The 27134-nt window shown below is 33.6% G+C and overlaps 1 protein-coding gene across 5 annotated transcripts in view; it reads left to right on the forward strand.

Moving 5' to 3' along the window:
• Positions 1-27134, forward strand: part of LOC149785722 (four-jointed box protein 1-like) — a 158407-nt gene that overhangs the window by 67087 nt on the left and 64186 nt on the right. Inside the window, exons 2-4 of one of the 5 annotated variants that reach the window (XM_089979592.1) lie at positions 12105-12163; positions 16111-16170; positions 22913-23739. The gene's annotated coding sequence lies outside the window, so the exon portion shown is untranslated. Of the gene's footprint in view, positions 1-12104; positions 12164-16110; positions 16171-16265; positions 16471-22912; positions 23740-27134 lie in introns of those variants that run through there. The other 4 variants (XM_089979595.1, XM_089979593.1, XM_089979594.1 and 1 more) reach the window with 4 other exon arrangements.

The raw sequence follows: 27134 nt of genomic DNA on the forward strand, positions 1-27134 counted from the left end.
GTGTTAATTAAACCAAATGACGACGCGACGATCCCCCAACGACGTCGTCGTTTTTTTTTTACCAGGCGCTGACTACACCGGATCCGCTGAGTGCAGAAGTAATAATTAAGCAAAATAACGATTGGACAAAATGTCCGATTCGCCCCTCTGCTGCTCCAGTAGCTTCATAATTAGCTTGGGTCTGGGGCACCATGATCACCAGTAGCTTCATAATTAGCTTGGGTTTGGGGCACCCTATCACCAGTAGTTTCATAATTAGCTTGGGTCTGGGGCACCCTATCACCAGTAGCTTCATAATTAGCTTGGGTCTGGGGCACCCTATCACAAGTAGCTTCATAATTAGCTTCGGTCTGGGGCACCTTATCACAAGTAGCTTCATAATTAGCTTAGGTCTGGGGCACCATGACAGTGGATGATCATTCCACCAAAACACTTTGCCCTAGATGAAAACGGTGCCAGGTTGACATCTATTATGTGTACCACAGCAGCTAAAGAGGTCATTTCAATACTCAACAGTTAAAAGGAAGAAATGTTTGAATTCTTGGAAATTTTTTTCCCCCTGTAGAGCATCAGCCCCTTTGTGGGACTGATGTTTAAATAGGGAAATGAATTTTGCAAGAGTAAACAATACTTACTTATGAAAGAGAAATGAATGAATGAAAAATATACAAAAAGTTCAATCAATGATAAAATATATAAAAAGATGAATGAATGATAAAACATACACACAAAAAACCTAGAAAGAGGTTATCTGAAATCCAGGAAGCGAGAAAGAATAGCAGTGATGGCAGTTTTTGAAAAGGTACACATCTGATGTAAGATCAAGCTGGCATACTCTATGACACAAATTACACTCATCAATCATACACCAAAAATAAAGGGAATTCAGAGTTATATTGACAATACCTAAGATATACATGGTCTTTTGTAAATAATCATGATAACTATCTCTTTTAAATAACCATGATAACTATCTCTTTTAAATAACCATGATAACTATCTCTTTTAAATAAACATGATAACTATCTCCTTTAAATAACCATGAAAACTATCTCTTTTAAATAACCATGATAACTATCTCTTTTAAACAACCATGATAACTATCTCTTTTAAATAACCATGATAACTATCTCTTTTAAATAACCATGATAACTATCTCCTTTAAATAACCATGATAACTATCTCTGATAAATAAACATGATAACTATCTCTTTTAAATAACCATGATAACTATCTTTCTTAAATAACCATGATAACTATCTCTCTTAAATAACCATGATAACTATCTCTTTAAAATAACCATGATAACTATTTCTTTTAAATAACCATGATAACTATCTCTTTAGAATTAAACCCTCTGCAAAATATGAATCTGCAAGAGCAAAACCTAAGCTGCATAGCTGATATCATTTTGGTTTGTCATTTATCACTTGGATTCAGATTGGTGATGGTAGTGGTGGTGGTGGTGATAGGAGGTGGCAGAACACAGTAGTATATCTTTATATGTTTACATACCATTTTTGCACTGATTTCAATTGACTCGATTAATGTTGGTGACATAGGCTGAAAAAATGACTTAAAATTTACTGAAGAAAAAAAATGGAATACACCATTATTGCATCTATTGAATTCAACATATTTTGGGGGGGAGCATGACTATGGACCCTCCTAGTATAAATGGTAGTTGCATTTATTCACCTGCATAACCACCTGTTTTTCATGACCAGCCACCCATTCTGAAAATTAAAAAAGGCATGTATTCATAACAACATGCAATTTACAAAATAAGTTCACGGTTCAGGCATCTCATGTTTTGCTCAATTACTCAAGTTGTTCTACATAATCACTAAGCCTTTAAGTAATTAAATTAGTAAGAGCATACTACAGTACTCCATTCATCACAACATTGATCATTGGAACCAGAGTATATCACCTTAAAATGAGTTCACTGTACATGTAATTGTTTACTACCGCTTAATGAAATGAGATCCATTACCATATTTGCCATGTAATAGGAACTGTGTTGCAATGAAGGGTTTTATAACAGGAACTGTGCTGTAATGAAGGGCCTTATAAAAGGAACTGTGCTATAATGAAGAGCCTTATAACAGGAACTGTGATATAATGAAGGGCCTTATAACAGGAACTGTGCTATAATGAAGGGCTTTATAACAGGAACTGTGCTATAATGAAGGGCCTAATAATAGGAACTGTGCTATAATGAAGGGCTTTATAACAGGAACTGTGCTATAATGAAAGGATGTATAAAAGGAGCTGTGTTTTAATGAAAGGTCTTTTTACAGAAACTTTGCTATAATGATAGGCCTTATAAAAGGAATTGTGATATAATGAAGGGGCTTACAGTAAGAGAATGTTATATCATATCTTTTATAAAAACATATGCAGGCCTCAAATGGCAAAGTTAGGTATTAGTAATGGGCAACTATTTATATGGAAAATTGTGTTGGTAATGCAATCCATGCAGTTTCAATGATAAGATAAGATCTCAGAAATATATGCAAAAATAAAGGAAAAAAATATTTGTCAGGGTATCTGAAAGATAAAAAATCAAGCAGAAATGGATTGGTAATAAAATAAAGTTGGTGCTGTTATCTTGTATACATTATACACAGAAGTGTCTTCATTTATCAGAGACTCAGTTGTGAACTCTTTGTACTTAAAAGTAAAAGAGATACAGAAAAATGTATCCTAAAATTGCACTGTTCTTTAGAAACATGACCTTGATAATAATAAAAAATCATTTAATCACTTATGACATGATATGGGTGCATGACTTCATCAGACATTCAATAATATGTAATGCTTACAAACTTATCCATACCTTTTTTTTGTGAGGAGTGACTAATCTAAGAGACAGTCATTTAGTCAATTTTCATTGCATACCCGTTAGGTAATACTGTCTAGCATGACATATACAGCCAACAGAACTCAGTACTTGAAATATGTAATCAATGTGAATTCAATATACAATCTGAAAAAGGAATTTCCATTTGTATACATGTGTATATTATAACATTCTGAAATACAATATGCTGTTCAAATTATAGTCTGAGAACATATATGACAATTTCAAATACATGCACTTCAGTTTTGCAATTTAGGAGCATCTATATTTGTTATTTATAATTTGATTTTGCTTCAGTGTGCCTTGTTCAAAATGGTCAGTGTTGGTGGTACATATAGGAGAAATTACCAGGTTGACCATCGTCCAGGTAAATGGACAGAATATCGCCTGCTAGTGACCTTATTGGGAAGCATATATTAGAACCTGTATGTCTGTGTCAATTTGCACTACCTATGCACCTGCAGACAATTTGATACCTCTGATAGAATCATGCACCAGATACACTAGTCTTCCCATGTGTACATTATTACAGTGTATACAATTTAGTACATAATTAGTTACATGAAAATCCAGGCTGGTCTGGGTCCACGGCCTGATGAGTCCTAAGGGACAACACTTAGTCACTTAGTTCCTATTTCCTTGGCATGATATCAAATCGATACAATACCATAACTTTATTTTGCAAATGTAAGGACTGTTACTATTTTACAACAATTCAGGAATCATAAGTACCGATCATACTCACTTATAAGTCAAGTCCAACTGCAAACATCAAAAGATCCTGATCTGCTGTAGTATAATGCACCTGCAGATCAGGCTCTATATTGTTTATTCTACTGATTAGACCTAACAAACTGTGCAGACCCAAATCTGCCAGTGCATTATGCAAAGGCAGATCTGGGTCTGTGCAGTTTGCAGATGGACTCATCTTTTTAAGAGATTATATACGGTAAAAATCAAGATTATCTGCATCATCATGAACTTGGAACAGGCTAGACAAGTTTCTATATAAACACAGATGCCTCCACCCCCACCCACCCCCAAATGGCAATGACTGAACAAACCTTGATTTAATTCAATATGCAGAGACTAACTGTAGAGTGAAACAAGGGCCATAACTTAATCAAATATTGATGAATCAAGTGAAAATCCTGTCCGTTTTGTTTTTGGTCAATTAAAACTCCAACCAAAGTTTATTAGAATTCTTTAAGCACTTCAAAAGTTACTGAGCAGAAACAAAACTAACAATGCAGGACAAGCCTGAAGTAAAACAAGGTCAATTTAAGAGATCTCTATGTTTTGGATTCTGAAGTTTGACACAAAATCTTATACAAAAGAATTGCTAACTAAGATGTGGGAGCATGAGTGCTAGAATGTTGAGTTACTTAACTGAAAGCGTTTGTCTTGCTGACTCTTGGAAACTACCTAATGGAGATATCAGGAAAATATCTGATGGGGGGGGGGTCAAATGTCTTATCTATCTACTCTGTATTTACAGTGATCATAAAACTAACAGGAATCTGGCTATAAAGTGCTTTGGATGCATTAGGATAAAGTATAAAGATTGTAAAATGGCAGTAATTTACTCAAGTATCACTTGATACCACAGTTTCTCCACATGCACATTCTCTTGGAGTGACATGTGAGCTCTGATTCTGGTCTCTCTCCATGCCATATAATGTTAATCAAGTACACCTATGCTCAATGTCAATCAAGTGCACCCATATCTATTCCATTTCTTAAATATTATTCAGAGTTAATAAAAAGTAATTCTGTTTAGTGTCATTATGAAAGGACTAGTCTGCTTAACCTTGACCAGTTACTACAATTTGTGATTTAAAAACACATGTGCAACAGAAAATTGAAATAAATGTCTATGTACAATTACAGTAAATAATGCCTGACTGGTGCTGAAAATACATTTTAGAACCCTTTCTACAGACTGCAGATAAAACATAAACCTGTAGGAGATCTAAGATTTTTACATTTATTTATTGCGTTGATACTTGAGCCTGCTTAAAAGTTCTGCTACCAATCAAGTTTGAAAATTCCTTCTGTCTGTTACCATAATGCTTAATACTATAGTTACAAAACACTCCAGCAGATGACAATAATTTCACTGCATTCAAGAATTTGTCATATCATTCCCTTATAGTAACCTGTAATCTGTTCCATGAAAAAACATTCACTTCACAAACGATAATTAAACGGCATAAATTCATTGTTGTTATTTTCTTGTTGTTATATGCCATGATATCAACTGATGCATATGTTTAAACAGCAATTTTTTTCTTTCATCTGACAATTCATATCGACACAAATTTTCAATCTTCTGTTTTATATAGTCTTTGATCTACTGTTTAATTGAGATATTTGGCTACTAAAATTGCTTACCTGTTGAATCAGAATTGTTCTATGAGCCAATATCCATGTTTTTTTTATTCTCTGCTTGGAAGAAATCAAATCAAATCAGCTTTGGACAGACATATATTAGACTGAAATATATAAATAAATTGAATATATAAACCATAACATGATCAGTTCACTCAATAATCTTGCTTAAAGTACACAATATTTTACCTATATATGAACTACACAATTATATTTTACCTATATATGAATTATAGGGGACAGACAAAAGTCCCCTGAAACAGAAGCCCCAGGAAAGGGATGGAATGAAAGCCCCTAAAACAAAAATCACTCAGAGGGAGGGCAAAAGCCTCACATCCCAGTGGACATTTCTTGAAATAAATCATGACATTTTTTGAAACTGTTGTTTTATATATTTGTTATAAATCACAGCAATTTTAACATGCAATCACTTTGTGTATTTGATTAAAATAAGAAAATATTGATACATTCTTTTCTAAGAAATATAATTTGTTAAAGAGAATCTGTTATTATATGCTTGATATTTTTAATAACAAAATTCTACACCAAGACATGTTTAAACAGCTAACTGTTTACAACTGCAGTTATCCAAGCTGTAGGGTAATTGTCTTTGTTTGAGATAAAGGGGTAATGAACCAGAACTGCACAATGAACACCTGTCACCTATCACCTACATTGGTTGAAACCAGCTGTTTTTATATCAAAGAATGCAACAATCAAAGCAACAAGATGTTATATCATTTAAAGAAGATGATGGGGAATCTGCTCACAGACCATATGGTTTTTTATTTAATAACATGCACTTCAAAAGCTCTTATATCAAGAAATGCTACAGTGACATCAACGAGTAGTCATTGCCATAAAAAATTACAGGAATTCTGTGTAGTAATGATTTTTAGCTTAGTGTGAGATACACCATTGTGTTGAATAAATTTGTTGTTGTTGTGGGGATTAATGCCATTTCTCAGCACACGATAGGCTATACATGGCAGCCAGTATTAATGGTGGGGGAAGAACCCGGGAAAACCCAGGAAAGAGCCACCGACCCACGAGAAGCTACTAGCAAGCTTTCTCACATTGGCCGAATCTGAGACTTGAACCCACACATTAATAAATTTGAATAGTATGTTTGATACTTAAGAAAATATGTCTGCATTGTATGGAAAAAGTATATTAAATACTGTTATTAATTGTTTTGTAGGCATTACACAAGATAAACATTGCCTTACACACAATAAATATTTACTCAAGGGAGACCACTGTAGAACAGAGTATATATATTTACAATAAATAAATAAATAAAATCTCATTGAGATACACAATCAGTTCTATAAAAATTTAAATGCTGTAAATATCAAATATCAAAGGGTTTTTGTCCTACCTTAAGGTGGCTTTTACCCTAGGGGGCTTCTGTTCTAGCCCTGTCAGGGGGGCTTCTGTCCTAGAGGGCTTTATTTTTCACCTATATATGAACCACACAATAATATTGTAGCTAAATAGAAAATACACAATAATATTTGTATCTATATATGAACTACACAAAATATTTTTACTGTACCTATCTTTATAAGCTTGTAATGACAAAATATACACACTGTATATATTCATGCATAAGACAAGTCCAACTGCAAACAACACAGACCCTGATCTGCCATCACATAATGCACCAGCAGATCAGGGTCTGTGTTGGTTGTTCTACTGATTACTCCTAACAAACTGAATAGACCTGGATATGGTGATTCATTTATGCAATGACAAATATGCAAATATGCATCTGTGTAGTTTGCAGCTTGGTTTGACTTGTATAGGAACATACAATAATAACGAGTAGTGAGGAAAAACAAGTAAAAATCAATACGAATTAATTACCCGTGAATGACACTTTAAAACATTATATTAAGTGCTGCCTGTTTTATTCAAAATACCTAATACTATTGTCTCAAAGTTAAACAGCAATGATTCATGTTTTAATTCAATGACTCATTTTACATAAATATTTTTATAAAAAAATTCAGGTTAGCATTTAGGTCTCTCCTTAAAATATCATTTTTGACAAATAATTATTTTATCTTCCATATTATCTTTACAAAAGAAAACCAAAGAAAAATCTGGTAGCACCTATAAAGATGGGTAAAGTCTATTTTATCTTCCTATAATCAATATATAATCAATATACCATTATTCTCATCAGTGTCCTTTATGACAAACAGAAACATATATGAAGTGTATTACATGTAACTTGTCAAATGTACATCATTTTTTTTCTTGATCTCTTAAGGGTATAAAAGATTATATCTGTAATAAAATGTATGTCTTGATGCTTTAAATAAATAAACTGAAATATACAGGTACCAAGAAATTACTATACCTCTATCAAAATAAGTTTACTTTTATTATAGAATTTTGGAAAATAAGTGATATAGTTGTTGCTGTTGTTGTTGTTGTAGGGTTTAACGCCATTTTTCAGCACACGATAGGCTATTCATGGCGGCTAGTATTAATGGTGGAGGAAAAACCCAGGAAAACCCCGGAAAGAACCACCGACCCACGAGAAGCTACTGGCAAGCTTTCTCACATACCCACATTAGCCGAATCTGAGACTCAAACCCACGCAGACAGAGACGAGATGGCAGTGATCCATAACAGACAGCGCTTTAGACCACTCCGCCACTCGGGGTGATATAGAGTGAGTTGCCAAAGGTGTGGTCAAATTCATTTTAAATAAGTGTACCACGAGTTTCATATGATACACCTGCCACATGTTTAGCACACATCCATGAAAAAAAAAAAAAATTTTGTACAGAAAATACTTTTCTTCTTTCAGTCATGGTACCTTGACCTCTAACCTGTTGCCCCTAAAATCAATAGGATTCTACCTTACCAGAAATGCAAGCCATCCACAAAGTTTAGTCCAGGTATATGATTTAAAACTAATGCTGTTATGTGAAAACCATTTTATTCTGTTGGTCACAGTGACCTTCACCAACCCTGAAATCGACAGAGTTCTTCCTTACCCTAAATTCAAGCCATCCACCAAGTTTTATAACCATAGATGATGAAGAACTCAAATTATTTTGCTGAAACAATTTGTATTATTTGTCACAGTGACCTTGACCTTTGACCCTGAAATTGATAGGGCTTTCTTACAGTAAATACAAGCCATCCAAAAGTATGGTGAATGTAGATGGTGGAGAACTCGAGATGTAAGTGTTTTCGGTCACATTTGATCCCAAAATCAATAATGTTTTCCTTAGGCCATGAGCAAGCCAGCCACAATGCTTGGTAACTGTGGTTACTGTGCAGAAACCATTTTTCTTTTATAAGTCACAGTGGCCTTGACATTTGACTTACATACAGTACAAACTGGCATAGATATAAGACCTCCAGTACAAAGTGGCATTAATATAAGACATCCAATACAAACTGGCATAGATATAAGACCTCCATTAAAAACTGGCATAGATGTAAGACCTCCAGTACAAAGTGGCATTAATATAAGACATCCAATACAAACTGGCATAGATATAAGACCTCCATTACAAAGTGGCATAGATGTAAGACCTCCAGTACAAAGTGGCATTAATATAAGACATCCAATACAAACTGGCATAGATATAAGACCTCCATTACAAACTGGCATAGATGTAAGACCTCAAGTACAAAGTGGCATAGATATAAGACCTCCATTACAAACTGGCATAGATATAAGACCTCCAGTACAAAGTGGCATAGATGTAAGACCTCCAGTACAAAGTGGCATAGATATAAGACCTCCATTACAAACTGGCATAGATGTAAGACATCCAGTACAAAGTGGCATAGATGTAAGACCTCCAGTACAAAGTGGCATAGATATAAGACCTCCAGTACAAAGTGGCATAGATATAAGACCTCCAGTACAAACTAGCATATATATAACTGGCATATATATAACATGATTTGTACTGAGCCTGGTTTGAGACGAATCAGCAGACCATTGCAAATCTGCATAATACAGTACAACCTCTCTTGAAAGACCATGTCTTCTGCCAAAAATGGGATGGTTTCTCAAGACAGGTCATAACATTATATGATCAATAAATCTGTGCAGTAAGAACCCAATGTAAGAAATCAAAACCCTGAAACCGAGTCTGAGAGTGAGTTTCCACTATCAGCCAATCAGAAATGACATTTCAACTGTAACATATATGTGATTGGTCAAAACAAAATTTTAAGCTAAAGGACCAATTTTTTATTATTATTTCCAAGCATTATCCCTCAATACAATGCAGTGATATTTCAAGACAGCCTTTACAATGAATTGCCATTGTAGTCCCAAAATTGACGCAGTGGATGTGTATATCGTTTGTCTTTAGAGTTAATCCATATTGCCTGGGGGTGAATAAGACCTTTGTTTATTAACCAGCAAGTGTGTGATTTGTGTGTGATTTGGATTTTTAATGTAGCTTTAACAATTTTTCCATCATATCGCCACGATGTCTGCAGTGTGGCAGTTTATAGTGATGTCAAGCACTGGAGCATCATGCCGCAGACATGTAGCATGATGTCCCACTCAGTCACATTATCCTGACGCTGGGCCAACCAGTTCTAACACTAACCTCTTAATGCTGAGTGCCAAGCGAGGCAGCTGTTAGTACCATTTTTGTAAGTCTTTGGTATGACTCAGCTGGGGATCGAACCCATGACCTCCTGCATCCGAGGTGGATGCTCTAACCACTAGGCCACTGGAGCAGTCATTTAACCAGCAAGAGAGAGAGAATCATCTGGGGTATTTGAATGATAGTGTTAAAGACTTGTGACATTTGTTGTTTTTTCCCCCAATGGTACAGTGATTACATCCCTAATCACTAAGCTGTCATCTATTAAAGTTGGTGCGACCAGTTACACACTTTGTGTATTGAGTTGATCCCTACATGTCTTCTTTGAATTAGGCCATTCTCTCCGGATGAGATAACTTTCTTTTTATTTCATTAATTGTTAGATATGCAATGCACATGTATAGATTTTTCATATTTTCCCAAAGCCCAGTCAAAACTGTCTTTAGTTTGATATTACAACTGAGCACTAACAGTGTTAACACCTAGAACCTTAATACATGTAACAATGGATGAACCTCCAACTATAAAGAGACAAATTTTAAGGCTGGAGAAAATAATTATTGTAACTGAAAGAAGTGAAAAAGTGCAGACCAATTGCAAAAGATGGTTTAAATGTCTGTAAAACAAATTTAATGTTATAAAGGAAAGGACTAAATCAGAAACAATTTCATATGTTAATACATGTACATATGATCTTCAAATGTAAATGTGATTTCATGTTGAATGGTATAAGTACATCTTTATTGCTATATAATTTTGTTTTCAGTTGAATGCATACAATAGTTTAGCAAGAACTATTAATAAAGAATAGAATATATGTAAAGTGATTGTGGTTATTTTTCATTAACTTATTCTGAAACTGGACCTTGGAAACTAGTCTTTTTGAACAAACCTGTTATGAGAGACCACCTGTCTTGAGAGATCATTTTTTGTTGTCAGAATGGGTGGTCTCTCATAACAGGTTTTACTGTACCAATACTGATGGTACAGCTTACATGGCAGATGGTCAATTGTCACCTATCAGCATCCTTGTTAATGGTGTTAAAGTTAAATTGGATCATTATAAATTACAATCATAAACACATTTCTTGTTTCATGAAAAGGTATGAAAAATGTTTGATGAAGCAAGACCAAACAAAAGAAGGCATGATTTAATCTATTGACAATGAAGCATGTTTTCAATAATTTTACATGTGTATCCTTGTTTGTGTATTTATATCAAATGAACAATCCATGATCTCTGATCAATCTGTGATGAACTGTAATAAAAAATTAATTAAAAAAATTACAGTGTATAATCAATTTTGAAAGAAAGTGTATGCTATTTTGCTAATATAGTTAGGCTTTGATCACCAAGGTAATAAATATGGGGTCTTTTTCATTTTCTTAGCTTGAACTTGTGGGTGGAACTGGTGATCCATGTATGTATATATTTCATGCTTAGAATTCTTAATGTATCAAACTCAGTACAGTTATCCTTTTTGGCGCCAGATGTAACAGTAACATCTGTCATCATAATTAATGAGTCATTACAGTAATGTCCCATAATGACAACAGATGGCACTAATCACATTATTAAAAATTGCATTATGGTAACATCTTAATTGCAATTATCAACATACTATAGTGTAATTTCCAGGATGGTACGTATTTTTTACCATAACGACAATTAATATATATGTGACAAAACATTTATCAGAATTGCAGAGAGGATATTTAGAAATGGAATAATGCAGTGTAGAATGCTGACATGTGTAATGATTACAAGCATGTACAAAGAATGATTCACATGGAATTTACAAAACAAATGTAGAAAGAAATATTGCCCTTTGTAAGCTTGCAACCAAGAATTAACATCCTATACACAGATCGACAGACACAAACACACACAGAAGATGCAGAGCAAAGAATAATGCAACACTGTGTATTAGTAGAAAACATATACATAGAATTATGTAAGTGATTTCCATCCTTACTGGTGTGGATTTGATTACTATCTGGCAATACAAAAAGATAAAATTACACCACTGCCTAAGGAAATATAATTCAAGGTATCCGCTTGAATAAAATTCTCATCATTTATGTGAAACAGAGCGAGGGAGTCTTAGAAACCATATTAAACTACATGGCTATGAGTCTAGTTGAAGCATATTTAAATGTACTTTTCCAAGCACAGAAAACATGTTTAAAGCAGCCAATCCTGGGAGTGAGAAGAATGGTTTTATGATGCAGAATATTTTGCTTTACAGATGTTTGGTCCACGGCTGTTTATTGTATGGTACCTTGAAGACGTGGCTATTTAAGACAGGTGAGTACTTAACAGAGGTGATCTGTATGGTACCTTGAAGAAGTGGCTATTTAAGACAGGTGAGTACTTAACAGAGGTGATCTGTATCATACCTTGAAGAAGTGGCTATTTAAGACAGGTGAGTACTTAACAGAGTTGATCTGTATGGTACCTTGAAGATGTGGCTATTTAAGACAGGTGAGTACTTAACAGAGGTGATCTGTATGGTACCTTGAAGACTTGGCTATTTAAGACAGGTGAGTACTTAACAGAGGTGATCTTTTTAGGTCAGATTTGGCAATAACAATTTTGATAGCAGTCAGGAGTGGAGAACAGAAAACTAAAACTAACAATTCATCTGGAGCTGTCTTAATGATTTTTGAAGCCCAGGGCACTGTGTAAGTGAGTGCCCTTTTCATCTGGAGCTATCTTAATGATTTTTAAGCCCAGGGCACTGTGTAAGTGAGTGCCCTTTTCATCTGGAGCTATCTTAATGATTTTTGAAGCCCAGGGCACTGTGTAAGTGAGTGCCCTTTTCATCTGGAGCTGTCTTAATGATTTTTGAAGCCCAGGGCACTGTGTAAATGAGTGCCCTTTTCATCTGGAGCTATCTTAATGATTTTTGAAGCCCAGGGCACTGTGTAAGTGAGTGCCCTTTTCATCTGGAGCTATCTTAATGATTTTTAAGCCCAGGGCACTGTGTAAGTGAGTGCCCTTTTCATCTGGAGCTATCTTAATGATTTTTGAAGCCCAGGGCACTGTGTAAGTGAGTGCCCTTTTCATCTGGAGCTGTCTTAATGATTTTTGAAGCCCAGGGCACTGTGTAAATGAGTGCCCTTTTCATCTGGAGCTATCTTAATGATTTTTGAAGCCCAGGGCACTGTGTAAGTGAGTGCCCTTTTCATCTGGAGCTGTCTTAATAATTTTGGTGGCCCTGGGCAATGTACAAGAGTGCCTTTTTCATACAGAGCCATTCTATTGATTTTTGGAGTCCTTGGGCATGGTGTAAGTGAGAGCCCTTTTCATTCAGAGCCATTCTAATGATTTTGGAAGCCCTGGCATGGTGTAAGTGGAGGCCTTTTCATGTTGAAGTTAAGACTCCATATTGGTTAATTGTGAGACAAAAATAAACAATGAATTTTGCAATTAAATTCTCCTCAAGATCAAAACTTGACAGTACAATTATGTAAATATAATTGATATGTATTGACATTTACAAGCGTTGCTTTCTTATTTTGTGGACAGCAAAGTGGTGGATTATTGACGAGAATTCAATTTTTTTAAGTACATCAGATTCGGTACTTATCAAAGATGGAAAATTCAATCTCAGCATACAAGTGTCCAGCAGCTCATTGTTTATCTACTTCAATCTTGAAAATGATTTTTCACCAACCTAGTTTGTTACCATCATAGACAAAATGATTTTTCACCAACCTAGTTTGTTACCATCATAGACAAAATGAGTTTGCAAACCAACCTAGTTTGTTACCATCATAGACAAAATGATTTTGCAAACCAGCCTAGTTTGTTACCATCATAGACAAAATGAGTTTGCAAACCAACCTAGTTTGTTACCATCATAGACAAAATGATTTTTCACCACCCTAGTTTGTTACCATCTTAGACAAAATGAGTTTGCAAACCAACCTATTTTGTTACCATCATAGACAAAATAATTTTGCAAACCAGCCTAGTTTGTTACCATCATAGACAAAATGATTTTGCAAACCAGCCTAGTTTGTTACCATCATAGACAAAATGAGTTTGCAAACCAACTTCAGTGTGAGGGAATGTGGATTCCAACTTGCTGTTCTTGATGTTCAAATAAAGGCATGACACTGATATTGTCTTTATCTGAAACCCAAACTAATGTCATTCAAAAACTAGTCCTGCTTTACCTTGAATTGTACTAGACTGAGCAATGTTGCTTTCTCATTCATTTTGCCCTGAAGTATCTTGAGTAGAAGTAATACTAGCCTTGACAGTTGTTGACTGACTGAAAAAAATGAAAACACCTTGAATAATTTTGCAAAATTCATTTTGTTTCTTCAGCTTTTTGTTTCTTCTGACAAATCCATTGTCTGATTACTGTTTTAAAAAAAACTGCAGATGGAAATGCAATGTGCCAATTATTAAAGTTAAAAGTGTTTACATCAGCATAATTTTCTGAAATAGCTTCAGTGCTACTGTTCCTATATGTTCTTATGGGCTAATTGAGCCCCAAGGCCTAAGCCATAATTGGTGCCTGTACTGCAACATTAGGAATAGGATTGCCATTGAAGTTGTATTGATACATTTACTTAAATTTTCTGGTGTCTCATGTGGCCAAGTGCTCCAAGGTACATGCCCTTGCAAATCACGGACATCTCACTTCTGTCTGCATTGATTTGAGTCTCATTCTCAGCCAACATGGGTAGGATTATTCTGGATTCTTCCCCCACCAGGTATACTGGCTGCCATATAACATGTAATGAAAAGTAGCATTAAACCCACAACAAGAACAATAACTTAAACTTCAAGGTATATTAGTATTAATAGGTGTTTCTAGCTTTTAGGCAAATAACAGTCGACCTACTCATGGCTAAAGAAAAACGAGAACATTCACAATATTAAAACTAGGTGCATTTTACAAAATAAAACATGTCTGATGGAGGCAAATACCCCTAATGCCCTTTGTAATGGGGCAAAATTTTGTAGAGATAATTTCACAGCACATTCTGTCATAAGACTGACTTATGGGCTAGACTTGCAATAAATTACTGACTGTGAAGGATGAGATATGCTCTGTTTAGAAGCATGGGTGGATTTTAATTAGAGTTCATTCGAAAATGATCTGATAGATATGTCAATGAAAGGGTTAAGTGTAGGGAATGACAGGGTTGAGACAAGCCAGAGCAAAAATTTTGGGAAATCTTGGGCCATTTGTAATACAATGATATTTTCCAGAATAGTTATTAATAAAGGTGGACTATTAAGGATTATTCTGACTTCAGTGGGAGTGTTAAATTTTTGGCAGTTAGAGAAAGTAAACCTGCTTTGCTAGGTCGACCTATCACCAACTGTGTTTTGAAAAAGACCAGAAGCAACCTAATGATGCTGACATGCAGGCAATTTGAGTTTGATTAGTCACTTGATCATATGATGAAATTTGTTCTATAGGTATAACAGAATGACTAATTGAATTTCACTTAAATTCTGTAACTCTATTGCTAAGAGAAAGTGAATCATTCAAATATCATGTTAAATTTCATTTTGTTTATGTAATTGATTAAATTGTGATATTTTACATACGGGGGCTGGTGTTGCTCTATTCTAATAAAAAAAATAATAAAATCCATTACCATCTTTACCTGCTTATAAGTTGAATCAAGCTGCAAACAACAAAGATCCTGATCTGCATAATGTGCCTGCATATTAGAGTCTATGCTATTTGCTCTACTGATTGCTCCTAAAAAACTGTACAAACCCAGATCTGCCAGCATATTATATGCCACCAGATCTGGGTCTGTGCGATTTGCAGTTGGATGCAGCTTATAAGTGAGGCATGTATTTATATTTTTAACAAATCTTTACCGTTGAGTTGTATGCAGGAAAACAGTCAATAAACTCCCACAACATTAGCGTCACTTGTCATTGACTCAGCCCAAAATTCACGTTATCAAAGAGAACTTTGTCCAACTCTACACAACCCAATTTTAATTCTGAGCAGAAACTACTGGGGATTGTCATGCAACAACCTCTATTCACATTCTGGCTGGAGATGAACAAAAGCACGATGGGGTCTCTTGCTTGAAAAAAAAGAGATCATTCATTGTAATTTATTTCCACCTGTACATCTCAGGTAATATTTGTGACAAAAGCTCTTAAAGTTTGCCACTTGACTTGCTCAAATTGATAAGCCCTATATACCTGGTACCCAGGGGCAAAATCATTTATCTGAAATAATCCTTTTATGCTACCGTTTTCAGGGCGACTTGACCACTGGTACTCTAGGATACAAATTGAGCACACAACTATGCAGACTACAGGTATGCAATTATTTATGTTGCTCCAACTAACAGGTATAAACTCCATACCTGTATCTAGGTACATTAAGATCTGAGAAAAATACCTGTGGAAATCATTCTTAGGTGTTGCAGGTGTAAAGAGAGTTTGATATCATTCAGACCAGGTGTGGCATATGTGGCAGAGTTACTACATGAGGAATCAAAGTACTGTGTATGGATGAAATGTGTTTTAATAAATAGTTTCCACATTGGCAGCCCAAGATGAATTGAAACTGCAAGTTAACATCCAAATATTCTTTAACCAAGGATCTTTTAGATGTGGTAAGATTTTAAAGAATTTCTTTCAAAAGAATCTAAATTTGAATGAATTCTTTACTTAAAGTTTTTTTTTCATTACTAGTTTATACTTTTCTTTGAATATGATATATTCATTTAACAGTCTCTGTTAATACCATCACAGTAGTGAATCAAGAAGGGGTGAGAATATTTAATTCAAATCCAGGTAATACATTTTTTCTTGAGGAAAAAAAAATGAAAAATTGCCAATTTTTAAGCAAAACAAAACACCCACTGCTCAAAATCAAGCTGTCATAAAAAAGATTTAAACTTGTATCAATCTCTGGAAAATGGAATAAGATTTAAGTTGCTTTTTTAAAGTTATTTTAAAATGTAGCAGTACTTTACCAGAAAAATTGTTTTCCCTACCAAATGGTAGATATGTAAGAAAGTTTTCAACCAAATCTTTAATTATGTGCATTTTTTAAAATGTCTCCTGGGTAGAAATAGAAGACATTTTAAAGATTATAACAGTGAGGTTTGTATAAAAAGTGAGGGGACCATTTCATCAATTTAAAACTGAAATAATAATCAAAATAATTAAAGTACATATGAGATTGCAAAGATTTTCACTGGGTACTTTTATGGGATAAAAAGACCATTTTTGTTTTAAATTTGTCTTGCTAACGTCTATAAATGGTTAATTGACTGACCATTTTATCTTTGAGATAGTTGTGGGGCTAAGACATTTTAAAGCCAGAATATTCTTGTTTTGTATATTCAAAGACAGAAACGTTTTGATAACCAAATAATGCAGACAATATAGGCAGACATGTAAGCAAACTTTTTGGTCCTTCAAACGAAGAATATGATTTATAAAAATAAATCTCAGTCACCCTTGCCTCCCTAGGAACACATTTAAGTCACTCTCTCATTCCTGGGAACAAATCTTAGTCACTTTCCCCTCCCAGGGGATAAATGACCTGTGCTTATTTATGAAACTGATCCTTTACTTAAGGACTGAACATTAGTGTCAAAGATTAAGGAGGAGGGATGCTTGTTTATAAGATTTGAGAAATAAAATTTAAAAAAAAACAAAACAAGGTACTATATCATTTTATTCTTTAGGAATTCCTTTTAATCTCTGACCCCAGAGGACTATTAATCTAATATATATTCTACTATCTTTCACATCAAGGCTCAGAACATAGCCATAATGGGTGATGGGCAGTGAATTGGAGAGATTTATGTCCAGTTTGATACAGGATGATAAAGATTACAGCCTCAACAGAATTACCACCATTCTTTGATGTCAGTGTATATTGCCTATGTGAATTGATACATTTATGATCTTCAGCATGACAGTATATTCTAAAGTCCTCCTTCTCACTTTAGGCACTTGTTATATGTACCATGGGGGAGTTTAACTGATAACAAATATGTCTGAGCCCTGAGGTCATGTTACCAGGACCCTCTCTTTCTCTAATCTGTGTAAATATATATATATATATATATATATATATATATATATATATATATATATATATATATATATATATATATATATATATATATATATGTTGGTATAAAACAATTTCATATATAAGTACTGATGTTATATAAAATTGTCATAAATAATAATAATAATAATAATAATAATAATAATAATAATATAGCCTTTATTTTATGAGGGTGACATTATTAGTCACAAGCTAATCTCCCCTGTTACCCTCAATTATCTACATGTATACAAATATATAAACTACAGCTGGGAAGCAAACATCATACAAGTAATGGATTAGGGTACATAGTAGCAAATAACTATGGACTGAGCACACAGAGCAATGTGTACACCAATATCCATGATTGAAAACTGAAAACTTTTTCTTTCACCCCCCCCCCCCCACACATATCATAAAGTTGGCCATAACCGTTACAGACATTATCTGGATCACATCCATTTGAAATATCTGTGATGAAAGATTGGCCTATGCATGGATGGCACATGAATATGCAAATATGGTTTAAACAGTTGGCTGTTATCGCAGTACTCTCCACATAGTGATGAATTTTCACTTATTAATCATTACTTAAAAAAGGAATTTAATAATCCCTTTTTTCTAAGTGAAAACATTGTAAACAGTATCATCAAAATCCCCTCGGATTTCCCTTTAAATTATTTCTTATCTCTCTTTCTTGTGCATAAGGGACCCCCAACCCCCCAAAATAATACATGTACTTAGAAATTTGTAGTGAGAGAAAAAGAAAATTGTGCTAGATGAAACCCTTGAACATGAACTTAACATTGGGTAACCTGCAAGATTCTGGGTTGTCATATATGTATACATTCCATGGTATTTATCTACAGTGTTCACATTACCAATGATACAATGCTGAGACTATACTGTATATTTCTTGGTTATGAGGCACACATATACTGAAATCTATTTAATGCTTTGTTTTTTTGTTTTTTTCTCAAGAAACTCACCATTCTCAAATATTAAAATGTCCAATGGCCAATCTCCCCATCTCTCTCTTCCTCTTTTCTCTCACAGTGCTTGTTGATTACCAGTACACAGCATACTTAATCAACCAATAGAGAAACATATGAAATAGGAATGGATAATGAACAATAATCTTTTCGGTTTGTCTTCCCAAAACCTAACCCCATCTGTCTCAATCTCTCTCTCTGTTGGTCGGTCTATCAAAATGTGTTTTACCTCGGTGTACCTATCTCTTATTCTGGACCATCATCAATGCAAGCTACATGCAAAAATCCATGAAAAAACAACAAGGGTAGTGGATTTTTTGCTGGTGGCATTCAACAATGTCGTTTGCCCTTTGAGTGATTGTGAAATTTACAGACAAACAGAAAAATAGAAAAGGGAAAGAGAGAGATGGAGGACCAAAGCATTCTTAATAGTAAATACAGCATAGCTCTGTTGGTTTATCATTTCATCTAGTCTATTATTCCCCACCCATTTCAATATACTTGATGGTGTCTGAAGGACTTCAAAATGCATTCAAGAAGCTTACCATGCAATGTTTGTAGTGCACTACTTTCTTCCTTTAAACCAACTTTCATGTTAAATCATAAACCAGTCTTTTTTGTATATTTAATCAATACGAATGAAAACAGAATCTCACAAAGTGATTACAGAAGCAAAATTATGAATTTCACAAAGAGGACTGTAGAAAGCTGCAACAGGTTCAGAACTATATTTTTTTGCAGACACACTAAGATGTAAAGAGTTTGCTCCCTCCATCAATACACAGTTTCATCTTAACTCTGTTGGATATGCCTGCATATTGTTTTGTATATGACATAAATAAAATAATTCTATAGCATGTACACAGTATCTTTAATATACATTTATACATTTTTCATAAAAAGGAAACACAGGGACTAGGCTTGTTGTAATGAAGAAGTATCCAGATTTATCGGTTTATGGTTGTGTTTGTTTTCCAAAATGTTTATCACTTGTCCATGTCAATGACTTTGGAAATACATGTAGTAAACAATTTATAATGGCATGATTACTGTCAAAACTCATGTAATTTTAAACAACATACATTTGTATAAATACATATCATGAAAAAATGTTTATCATCCAATGAAAGTGTCTATATATATTTATATATACCAGCTGGTGAATCATACAAATCACTTTTATGTGAAATTGTCTTTATGCAATAACTCGGTTACTTAATGATGAATGCTATTTCACATGCAAAATAAATCGTTTATCTTGGATAGTATATTTTTTCATGCTGAATTCTTTTTATCAAAGTTCACAAGTTATGTTTGAATTCGAGATCTACAGTACTTTCTCTGAGGTATGAAAATGGTTCATATTATTATATTTGTTTGCAACTTTATTTTTCAAGACATTTTCATTTTTCAGCCATTTTCACAACAGTGAGAACTCAAAATGAATATGAGAGATTTACTTACAACTGTGGTCAGTTAGTCAACAAAGAATGATAGCTAATTATTTCTAAATTGGTTAGTCACAAAAATAATACAAAACAGAAACATTTCTTATCATGCTTTTACTGCAGTGAACCTGCAAAACATGATTCTGAAGTACTAATAATGAATGAGGTGTGATTATCACACCTTTGTTACCTGGCATTGTGTTAGGTCGTTGTTATTTATTATGAAGGATGTCAATTTATTTTGCTTTTATTACCCAGCACATTCACTGTTATGCCATTGTTATTTAAACAACTGCCATTGTTTATCTGCTTGGCATGTCAGGTGATAAAATTGTCTCAGGCAGATCACACAAATCAAATGTTGTAACAGAGAAAGCGTTGTATCTTTACTGTATGGATATACATAGCAAAGTCTTTCTCCCTTTCCAAATGTTTTGGATAATTTATCTTTATCATTGGATTACATCATAATCTGCTAATGAAGTTGAATTAGGTGGGAAAAAAATGCTTAAAATCTTTGAAAGACTAGGTTTTATATGTATCACAACTTTTTAAAATTCTATTTCAATAAATACCTTGAAATCTGTATATGGATTTAAAATTACCATACATATTCGACCCCAACTGCAAGTTGCATAGACCCAGTTCGGCCAATGCATACTGCACAAACAGATCTGGGTCTCTGATGTATGTTGGAAGTAATAAGCAATAACAAACAACAAAAACCTTGATCTGCCAGGTTTATGGTGTTTGTAGTTGGACTCAACTTATAAGAGAGCAGATGCAGTATGTAAACTAGCACAACTGTCTGAACATTCTATATCTTCAAATTTTTTAATTCACCATATAAAAACAATCTTATTTTTTACTTGTACATTATTTGCAAATTGTGCAAAATAATTTTTATCCACATACAAAATTTAAAATACATTTAATTACAGTATATTATATTTTTTATAGTTAAGAAATTTAAATCATTTTGGAATGACCTGCTAGTATTAGATAATGAGTAATCTGTGATTCACAATCTTACATTGCGACTTATTTTCCTATGCAAACTGGACATGTTTTTTAAAAGACTAAATTTCATTGTCTGGAGAACACGTAAACTGAACATTCGTTGGTTTCCACCCAAAACGGATACTACAGATTAGACTCAGACTCAAATGTGTCAACACATCAGACCCTATAGTCTCAAAAATATAAATAAAAACTGAACTTGAACTAAAATCCTGATTTTACTTTGAATCCCTATAAAACACTAAATTTACACACCAAATTTTAATAATCTGAATCCACATGCACACACACACACACACACCAAATTTAAACAATTTTAAACCTTACGTACACACAAACACTCGTCAAATTTCAATAATTTGAATCCTTATACAAACACTCCCAATTTAAATAATTTGAATCCCTACACACACACACACACACACACACACACACATCAAATTTAAATAATTTTAATCCCAACACACACACCAAATTTAAACAATTTTAATCCTTACACACATACATACACGCACTCGTCAAAATTTCAATAATTTGAATCCTTATACAAACACCCCCAATTTAAATAATTTGAATCCCTACACACACACACACACACATCAAATTTAAATAATTTGAATCCCAACACACACACACACCAAATTTAAATAATTTGAATCCCTACACACACACACACACACACCAAATTTAAATAATTTGAATTCCAACACACACACACACCAAATTTAAATCATTTTAATCCCTACACTTACAAACACACACCAAATGTCAATATTTAATCCCCACAAACAAATTTCAATAATTTGAATCCCTGCACACTCATTTCACTAATTTTAATTCATGCACCAAATTTCAATCCTTTGAACTCCTACATATATACCAAATTTGAATGAAAATTTGAATCCCTACATACATCCTAGATTTCAATGAAAATTTGAATCCCTGCATACATCCTAGATTTCAATGAAAATTTGAATTTCTACATACATCCTAGATTTCAATGAAAATTTGAATTTCTACACACAAAGCAATCTTCAATGATAACGATAAATTCTAAGATGGAGTTTTTGTCATTCTGGTATTTTTCAGTCCAAGTACAATATTTTTACCCACTACTGAAAAATTGTTTTTGTATATTTGCTGTCTCCTGAAAATCATATGCAAAATGAACTCTGCAGACCTTGATCTGTGGAAAATAAATAAATTCAAACTCAAATTCATATTTATTTCATTTCTGGTACCAGTTTACTGGCAGAATCATGATATGTTTGTCTGCATATGTGTCATCATAAGGGTATAAGTAATTATATCTGGTACTATAATCTTGTGACACTTTCACATGAAAATCTCTCAAAGCTTGTAACCTTGTACATAAGTACGAGCTGGAATAGATTGCCCTTACATTATTTGTAAAGGTTTTCTTTAACTTTATATTTATAAATATTGTATAAATTTCTTTTGGGTAATCAATTTATTAAATTTTTGTGATGAAGACTTTCCAATTATTTGTATGCCTTTTGTTTTCCAGCTTATGGAAAAATGACTATGGTAGGATCTGGAGCAGAAAGTGGATAACAACTTACCAGTTCATGATAAATGTTCCTATTGCAGCCTTGAAGGCTCACAGCATGATTTGACAAAGAAGGCAGTTACCATTGGCAGAAATATCCCACATTACAGTTCATCAGCAAAAGAGACTCTTGTGTGTTCTTGTTATTGATTGTTGGGCAGCTAAGATATTTAAACTGACTTTTAAACAATGACCTTAGCTGTATAGCCACTGACTCCTGAAATTTCCCCCATGGAAGGAAAACTGGTTGTATAGAAAATGAATTGTGGTATTTCCAATAGAGAAATATAAAACTTTATAATGGATATGCAGAAAGAGGTCCCACATTATTGTTATTGATCATAAAAGCAGTAAAAAAACATCTTCACTTCTGACAAAGAGAGAAAAAAAAGCAAACAGCAGACAACAGTTTATGATCACTACACAAGAAATTGCCACTGAATTCTGGGATTTCCAGGGGAAAGAAGACTTCATTGTATGATCTGACCAAAGCCCCAGTTGCTATTTGCAGAAGAATGCAACTTTATGGTGTACATGCTAATAAAGAGGTCAAAGCTAATGTTGATTGATCATAAAGCAGCCAAGAAACCATAACTGCTTCTGACAAAGAGAAAGCAAAGACAGCAACAGAGAACTTTTTATTACCACCACTCTGGTGGTAGCTACTGAATTCTTCAATTTCGACTAAAAACAAGAGAGGATTGGTAAGTGTATATGGAATATCCACTGACAAGACTATGGCCTATTATGATGTATGATTCCATCAAGAATGATGTCTGTTTCTGGTGAGTTGTAACCTTGTTCACTGCTTAAACAGCAAAAGGAATGACAAGAATTCTATTTTTAATCAAATTTGTTTTTAAAAATACACAGGAGGAAAACTTTAATACTTATACTTTCTGCTTTCTTTTATTAAAACTAAAACATAAAACTAAAAAAAAAATTGAAAATTTTTCATGATTTAAAATATTACCAAAACTGAAATATTTAAACTGGTCATACTGTAGACTACATTTTATTTCTGATGTCTGAATAAGTTTTCTTTCTAATCTCAAAAAGTTCAGATCTTAAATATCAACCAGTATGTATTATTATGTCTATTTTTTCCCATGTTGTAAGCAAGCAAACTTCATATGTCCCAGGATATTTTGTTTTCTTCAATAAGCTTTATTGTTTTGAAGATATCTCTATTATGATTATCAATGCCAAGTCACATTACAAGAAGATAAGGTAAAAAATGATGCTAGGCAAAGAAACTAAACTCTCAGCAATAACAGTATTCTAGAAACCCTAGATCCACTTTCTAGATTTGGAATTCTACCAGGGAATGGCATTAAAGATTCCATACATTGTTTTGCCAGGCAATAATTCCTTGGTGCTATTATTTGTAATGACATATGTTTTCCATATCAACTGTATAAATTGCCCATTGGAACTAATCTCTGCAGAAAGAAAAAAAAATCCCCATAACCTAAACCATTTCCACCAAAAAACACAGGATGTGTGATTTGCCAAATAACCTTGTCAAAGATGGAACCTTTTGCCTGCAATATTTGATTTCTGGAAGCCTATATATTTAATGAATTTTTGTCATGGTTACAGACTGTAAGCTCAAAACGTCTGCAATTTCATCACTGAATAAACATAATTTAGGTTCCACAGAAAACAATCTTGCATCTGAACAATGCAACTATTTGAACATACAGACATACATATGAACATACAGACATACCAATGGCTTGTTTTTTGAACATTATATTTGTTAGATGATGTACATTACAAATCTGCACAAAAATTCATTGTGCTGAAACAATATATGTGATGTGATTTTTTGTTAATGTAACTTTAACAATGTTTCAGTCATATTGCAAGGAAGTCTGCACTGTGGAAGTTTATAGTGATGTCTAGCAATGAGGCATCACTGGGGCATCATTGTTATACTAAGAGATGTTCTAACAAAGTTGCAAAGAGGAAATCTGGCCTTCATTCTTGTTATCATTATACAGTATTATCTGAGCATTAATATTTTTATTTTACAAATCTGTTTTTTTTTTATAGTTTTTCTTCATTCATCTGAAAGTTCCTTAATTTATTTAAATTTTATAATTTTAGCAGTGATGGTTTTCCATACTCCATGGCATATTTACAAAAAAGGAGGGAATAATCCTCAGTGATCCTTTCAACCAATCGTTTTTGTCTTATACTGACAGAGGAAAGTATCCATCCACCCTGTCTTTATCTCACACAGCTGCAACAAATATTCCAAGATTAAAAATATTCCTTATCCTCCAGTGCATATCACAAGCACCACTTTTCAAGACTCCTGAGATAGATTTGGTTGTCAGAACATTGTTTCTAGAACACACACAGCTTTCAATCCATCACAAAATCCTGTACCACTAGACTGGTATTAAGACCCAGAGGGAAAAGGATTGCAAATTTATTGCCATATTGATGTGTTTTTACAGGGGAAAATGCATTATCTCTTATACCCTTTCAAAACAAAGCTTATCTGGAGAATGGACAAAAACATGCTACAATTACTACAGAGGCATCTGAAAATTTTAGTTACAATTTTTTAAAATATATAGACATTCTTAGAATCTGTTTATCTGTTTTATAAATCAACTGTTTTAAAAATATCAAATTTTTTTTTTAAAGATGAAAGGTAGTTGTTTTGTCAATGCCTTATGAGATTAATAGGAAATTCTATATAAAATCCTTTCAAAAATTATTTGAATTTTTCTACACATACTCTAAAATTTGAGGAAGAACTTTTTTATAGTGTAAATACATATAATTGCATCTATACATTTTAGATCCAATTTTCCTCCTTATTTCGATATCAAATAAAATAATAAAGGAAAATGGCAAAAAGAATAAAATAGAACATTAAATATTTCAAACTGTAATTGCACAAAAAAGTGGCCTTTTGACCTTTTTTGCATTGCGAAAATATAACCCTGAAATAACTGGAATTCATAAAGCACAAAAAGGATATCATTGCTACCATCACTGACTGTTGCATCTACAAAACCAGGAGTAGGCTTGATCACAAATTAATATCTCCCCATAAATGCAGATAAACCATTCTCCACAGGGAGAATAAACAAAGAAACATTCCTGGATTCTTCCCCCAAATTCTTATTCCCTCAGACACAAATTAGAAGGAAACTGACAATGGGACCTATGGGTAATTCTCTGATTTTAACACCAGATTATTTACTCATTAGCCATATTTCAAAGAGCAGACTGGTATCAAGCCTCATTCCAACATTAGAATCCCATTTATTTTGCCACAGATAAGGCTAGGGTTAGAGAGGACAGTCCATGCTTAGGCCCCAAACTAGATGAGATTTCCTCATAACCAGGTTCAGAATTAAATGGAATTGATGGAAATTACTGTTTTTCCAGAACTGCTGCCTTTATTTGTACATGTTTTGAATGAAATAACTGCAATCAAAGGACAGAAGAATACTGAGAGATTGACAGTAATATTGTGTTATGGTAATCAGAGAACTTGCAAAGATCATTATCTGAATAGTTGTATAGCTTGCTAGGTTGGGTAGTAGTGGACAGTTGTGATAAAAAAAAGCTGCCACATTACTAGACTCTTGCAGAGCAATCAGAAAGGATATAACCATATAGGTAAATCAGATTACAGGTAATATAAGTGTGGTAGATAAAGTTATCTCCAGGGGCTATTTCTCACTTGGTTGTTGTTCAACAAGAGGATGACCAATGTTATGACCAAGATTTGATTTAAACTACCTAGATATTATCTATCAATTTGTCAAGACAACAACTAAAGTAACAATGCTATCTGATTTGTTGTTGTCAGATGTCACACTTTAGTTCATCTACAGATAAATGTGTGAATAATTGTGGTTGCCATTGACAAAGGAATCAAGCATGACCTGGAGAGAGAGAGGTTGTACTTTGATCATTCTTAATACTGTAGAATTCATGGATGTATTGGAATTTGCTCCTACTCTCAGAAGAAATATTTGTGATTTCAGGTAAGGCATTTAATGCTATATCACCCATAATAAACCAAAGAGATAAGCTTTATCAATATTCTGAAAAGTGGCAGTGGACTTGTATATTAAAAAGCCATTTTATAAACATGTCAAACTTTGGTCAAAAAAGAGAAATGGGTGTATCATCAAACAATGACTTG

This window comes from Sinohyriopsis cumingii, chromosome 13, assembly GCF_028554795.1.
Source record: "Sinohyriopsis cumingii isolate HCF-2022 chromosome 13, ASM2855479v2, whole genome shotgun sequence".
Classification (NCBI taxonomy): domain Eukaryota; kingdom Metazoa; phylum Mollusca; class Bivalvia; order Unionida; family Unionidae; genus Sinohyriopsis; species Sinohyriopsis cumingii.